Raw genomic sequence first — 6,204 nt, forward strand, 5'->3', positions numbered from 1 at the left:
TCTTCCGTAACGTTATGATGGGGCGTGGGCGGTCCGACTGTGGTTCGATGGTGGTACGAGGCGGTACGAGGGCGGTACGAGGGAGGAGCGTGCTCGGTGCGGGTTGGAAGCACGAATATGTGTACGAGCTTAACATGAATGAACCAAGGGAAATGATAGGCTAGTTGTCTTGGGATAGGCCTATTCACAAGTCGAGGTTTTTTCCTAAGTCATCTGTTCTATTGTATATTATCGTTAGTATCATTTAAGTCATCCTATTGTATGAGAAGTATACGATATTATGCAATTCAATTCTTAATTATAAGTTCTGTTATATATTAGCTGTTTTATAATATTATTTGTTGTCTATTCCAGCTGAATATCTATGAAGAAATCATGAGAATGTTCGTGATGATAACTGTGGAAGCCAGTAATGCCGCTTACAGCAATGACAGAACCAACCAATATAGGTAAGCCATGTTATCCTTGCTTATCATTTTGACTTTAACTTCAGGATTTGTTAATTTCTGTAATTTTCAAATTAGTAGTGATTTATAATTGAATTGTATTCAATAGAGGAAATGCTGGTCTGTAACTTTTATCCTTAGTTATCATTGACCGAGCGAAGTGAGGTCTAAGATTCAAGTCGACAGTTTGGCATTTCTCTAAATGTTTCAATGTTTATATGTTGCGCATTTACGGCGAAACGCGGTAATAGATTTTCATGTGAAATTGACAGGTATGTTCCTTTTAAATTCCTCGTCGACGTATATTATATAACAAGGTTTTTTCGAAATTTTGCATTTCAGGATAATATAAAAGGAAAAAGGAGCCTCCTTCATACGCCAATATAGAGAAAAAATCAGACTATAGAATTATTCATCATAAATCAGCTGACAAGTGATTACACAGATGTGTGGAGAAGCCAGTCTATTGATGTATTTCCTAGGGTCTATAGTTTCAATCAGGTACTTGGGATGAGAATACTGCGTGAGGTCTACTGTTCACAGAATTACTGGTATTGAAGTATCCTATTTGTATTTTAATTTATAATATTATATAACGTGTACTTGTATACGAATATCAACATTATTGTATCTAGATTAAGTTGTGACTATTGTCAATGCAATTTTGTTTATGGTAAAAAACATTCAGTCAATTTTTAACAATGTACTAAATGTTCAGTCTGTTATCTTGTAAAGTTCTCAATAATTTTATTAATGAAGAACCTGTACAATAATTTTATAACAAGTGAATATTTTTGTTTTCTCTTTCGAATAAAACTTATGTAGAATAATTTGAATGATTGTTTCATAGACATGTATCAGGAGCTGTTATCAATGCATTGGCGAATATAGCTGCCAAATACAGGGTGACTCTGAAATGAACGAACTGCTTGTTCGCCTTCTAGAACTTTTCGGCAGCTAGGATTGGAGGGGAAGCGGGCATCTGAGAAGGCTCCTGCCTCAAATAAGGTACTAATAAAAAAGTAAAAACTGATTAATTATATAAAACACATTGAAAAATATTAAATTCAACTATTGTTGGACAACCAAGGTCAAGTAAGTAAATACGAATGTAGTACCGTTTGAGATAAATTTCGGTAGGTCCAACCATAGAGGAAAGATAGCATAAGAAGATATCCTATGGTATAGGGGTTTAAGTTCCAATTTTCAATGTTAACTCAAGCCGATAGTTCTAGTAGTTGTTTCCGTGGAGCGATTGTAGTCTCTCATACAATTTTAGTCTAAAATTTTCAAGTCCAAAATTAAAAATCAGAAGATCCATTAGAGCATTAATGTTACTATATGAAATTCTAAATAATAATATATTCATGCCAGATTCATCAATTTGTTAAATTAACATGTTCCATGCAATAGACCAAGACTTAATATGCTATTTTAAATACCGTTGTCAGAGCCGCTCACCATTGCAATTCCTACCTAAATAGAGCGATAGACTAAACTCATTCCTGACCCCTTCTATGGCCGCTACAATACTTCAAAAGTCTGTGAAAAATTAAGCTGCTCAATTGATGAATGAATTATTATTTTTGAGCTCTACTAACTCTTCTTTTATCAACTGTTTCTTCTTTCTTTGTATATAGCCCTACATATTTTTCATACTATACCCCTTTACTAACTTTCCGAAATCTAACCCAAATATCGTTCTCATCTAATCTTATTAGTTATATCATAGAGAAACAATAGCTAAGTAGATATCCCATGGTATAGGACTTGAATGTCGAACTTTTACTGTTATCTCAAGCCGATAGTCCAGTAGTTCTTTCCCGTGAAGCTGTGTGACGCTGGTAGTCTCTCATACTTTGTAGAGAGTTAGTGGAAAGAATACTTCGATATTCTTTCCAAAGAATGGACATTGATATGTCCAAAGCTCCGCCAATTTATGTAGATCGTAACCTTTTTTTGGACATTTCATTAATTTATCAAAATTGGGAATGGAATAGATTTGGGCCAAGCCTGTTGTTCCTTCCTAATCAAATTTATATGATTTGTGATTCTGTCCACGAATAAATATAAATAAATAAATAGATAAAATATTATCTATTTTATCTATAGTTATTACAAATTGTTTTTTTTTATATTATATACAGCTCAATAATTATTTTCTTAATTTATATTTTGTAAATCATCCATAATTTTGCTGTATTGTAAGCTATTGTATATAAGTGTATAAGCCAGTATATATTGTAATCTACATAAATAAAGTACTCAATCAATCAATCAAATCAATACTGTGCCGTTCATACACTCTCACCCCAACAAAATAGTAAAAATCGACAATAATCGACAGTATCGGCTTGAGATAAAAGTAAAAGTTGTGACATAAACGCCTTATACCATGGGATATCTACTTACGCTATTGTTTTCTCTATGGTTATATTGAATCGTTGTGAATATTTTAATGAAGTGCGATATAATTTTCTTTTGTTTTCCTTTTAATTGTATTGTTATACTATCACATATGTCATTAAGGCTCGTGCTGGAGTTTGTATGTGAGCCTTTCTATGTTTTTTATCGAATAAATAGATAAAAACTGTGCCGTTCTTACACTCTCACCCTAACAAAACAGTAACACGGTAAAAATAGACTGTAGTCAACAGTTATCGTCTTGAGTTAACAAAAAACTTGAAACATAATTTACCTATACCATTAGATATCTGTTATGCTATCTTTTCTCTAAGCTAAAAACCAGTCCCTAAGTCACGTGAGATGCCCAGGTGCAATTATCAGGTGAAATCAGGTGATTTATCAGGTGCAATCTGAGAACTTCGACACCATAGATGAGCCAGACAGGTCCTTCGATAATTGTAGGCTATTTGTTCTATAGTGAGGTCCACGTTACAATGGCAGTGAGAAGATAGGAGAAAAAAAAACTTTGCTGATCCTCTGTCTTGTCAATGCCTTCTATATACGGTAGCTGATACAGGTTTATTAATGTAATATTAACTGTTCATTCTTGTTTAAAATAATCATTAAATTTATTAAACAAGAATTTCAATAATGTCATTATTAGATGATATATTTTGTTAATTGATTATTAATTCTACATTCCTTCTACATTCCTTCTACATTCCTTCTACATACCTTCACCATTCTACATTCCGTTAAAAGACGTTCTGGCAACAGAGCAAAGCAAGAAAGAGATAGCGCTTTCCGCTTTGTTGAATGATAGACAAGGTTAGCAATACCATTGCTAATCAAACACTGCCATTATAACGTGGACCTCACTATAGTAGTTTTGGAGCGATGTAACTATTGTAGTCTCTGCCGTTCTTACACTATCACCCGGCCAAAACAGTAACACAGTAACAATATACTCTTTTCTCTATGCTAAAACCAGTCCCTAAGTCACGTGAGAGGCCCTGAAATAATCAGGTGCAACCTGAGAGCTTTGACAACAGTCAGCTTTGACACCATACCTAAACCAGACAGGTCCTTTGATATATAGTGAGGTCCACGTTATAATGGCAGTGTACAATTGACAATACTGCTGCTGTCCTTTTCTATCATACAACAAAACAGATAGCGCTATCTCTCTCTAACTTTGCAATGTTGTCAGTTGCCAGAATATTTTATTTTTACTTTTTACAGTACAAAAGTAAACTAACAATTCTCAGCCGCCATTTTTTTCTTCATCTATCAAAATACTTTGGTACACAAGTCGTATAATTGATTTAAAATGTATTTTTGAAACAATGAAATAATTTTTAGACATTACCGTATAAGAAACACAAATTAAAATACCTAAAATGACATTTTAAAAGTTGATAACTAACCATCCTAGACTTTATCCATATGCTTCAGTTAGCCTACACGTTTAGGTTAGACCTAGTCGTACCGGTATAAATAATAATTGAAAGGTATTATAGAATTATTTCATTGAAACTACTTATTTTATAAAGGATTTCTATTTTTCTGTTATTTTTTAAAGAAATTGGAATAGAATAACCACCAAATAACTTAATTTCTGCTGTTTTCGATTGTTCGATCACAGCTTTTCAAATTAGCCATTTCAGGTTTGTATAAAAATAAAAATCTGATCTCAGTTATAAAAACAAATTTTTGAATCAAATTATGAAAAAATAAATTTTCTTGATTAATTTGACATTAATTGATTATTCTATTAAGGAAATGATAATTATTATTAGATCAAATTTAATGGGATGAATTCAGTAACAGCTGTGTACAGTCAGTGGCAAAATGGAGAGACTTGGCAACGTTTTTCTCCTATCTTTCTTCACTGCTATTATAACGTGGACCTCTATAGCCAGCTTTGACACCATACCTAAACCAGACAGGTCCTTTGATATAGTATTTTTTTGTTCTAGATTTTAAAACTGTTATTAAAGTATTGAATGAGTACTTTATTAGAAATTTGATGGTATTTCAGGCGTCCAGCAGTGCAGGTAACCTGGGAATGTTGATACCAGTGATAGCAGTGCTCCTGAGACGACTAGCTATGATTCGTCAGCCGAAGCCGCGACTGCACAAGCTGTTCCGAGATTCTGGCTCTACTGTGTCGTCATGGGGTTCACTACTGATTCAGGTTAGTTGTCAGCTGTTGGTTTTTGCTTCGGGTATCACTGCCCGCGGGTTCAAAACCTACCTGAAACTATAAATTCATTCATATCTTATCCACATCATCTCACCCATTATTTATTTATTTAGCGTATGGCTTCCAAGACATCGATCAGTATTCATTTCCATATTCACTTCTTGAGGATCTTAATATGGGAATGATCCCTTGTCTCAAGGTATAAAATTAAACATAAAAAAACAAACATAAATGGTAACTGAAAACAATTTATTCAAATTAATACATAATATATCCAGTCCATCAGATAGGCTATTGAATGTGGAGTGGCCATCAAAGAAATCTTCTTTGTTCCTCCTCTAAGGCCGTGATTGGGTCGCACTCTTTCACGAATCTCACCTATATAACCTATAGTGAGGTCCACGTTATAATGGCAGTATTTGATTAACATTGGTGTTGCTTTCCTTGTCTTCATTCGTCAAAGCAGATAGCGCTATCCTTTCTAGTACTGCAACGTTGCCAGATCGTTTTTCATTTTCAACAATGTAAGTATATAATTAATTAACAGACATTTGATTTCAATTATAGAAGATAGCGCTATCCTTGTCTTGATCGCAATGTTGCTAGATCGTTTTTTTACAATGTTGAAATCAACAAAATATTCAATCTCAACTATGAAAACTTATGATTAAATTATTGAAAAATATAGTTTTTTATTAACAAAGTATAATTTATTATTATTATCATGAATCAGTAATTTTACATGAGATGATGATATACTGAATCAGCTATCTTCTATAGAAGGCATTGGCAAGGCGGAGAATTGGCAACTCTGTTCTCCTATCTTTTTCCCACTGTCATTATAACGTGCCTCACTACAGGACTGAATGAAAGCATTATACCATAGATAGAGATTACATGGGAGTACATTGCTTGTTTCTGATTATGCTCAATAACTTGAGCTTCTGTTGAAATTCATATATGTAAATAAAAGAATAAATAATATATTTTAATTCAACATATTCTTCTATCCTATTATATTAAGCGAGTAATTTCTGTATATTTTTATTCTTGTTATTTATGTTAAACGGATCTCGAAAACGGCTCTAACGATTCTTGAAATTTGGAACATCCTGGTCTCATCCCTGGGAAAACTCGCTGAAAGTC

General features: G+C 33.3%; 1 long non-coding RNA gene across 1 annotated transcript; it reads left to right on the forward strand.

Annotated features, from left to right (window-relative positions):
* Positions 1-352: 352 nt before the first annotated feature.
* LOC120349341 lies at positions 353-5,033 on the forward strand. The gene is made up of 3 exons (XR_005570324.1): positions 353-449; positions 1,297-1,454; positions 4,894-5,033. It is a non-coding gene; the product is annotated as an uncharacterized LOC120349341 (long non-coding RNA).
* Positions 5,034-6,204: the final 1,171 nt, after the last annotated feature.

This window comes from Nilaparvata lugens, unplaced genomic scaffold (genome assembly GCF_014356525.2).
Source record: "Nilaparvata lugens isolate BPH unplaced genomic scaffold, ASM1435652v1 scaffold9438, whole genome shotgun sequence".
In the NCBI taxonomy this organism is placed as follows: domain Eukaryota; kingdom Metazoa; phylum Arthropoda; class Insecta; order Hemiptera; family Delphacidae; genus Nilaparvata; species Nilaparvata lugens.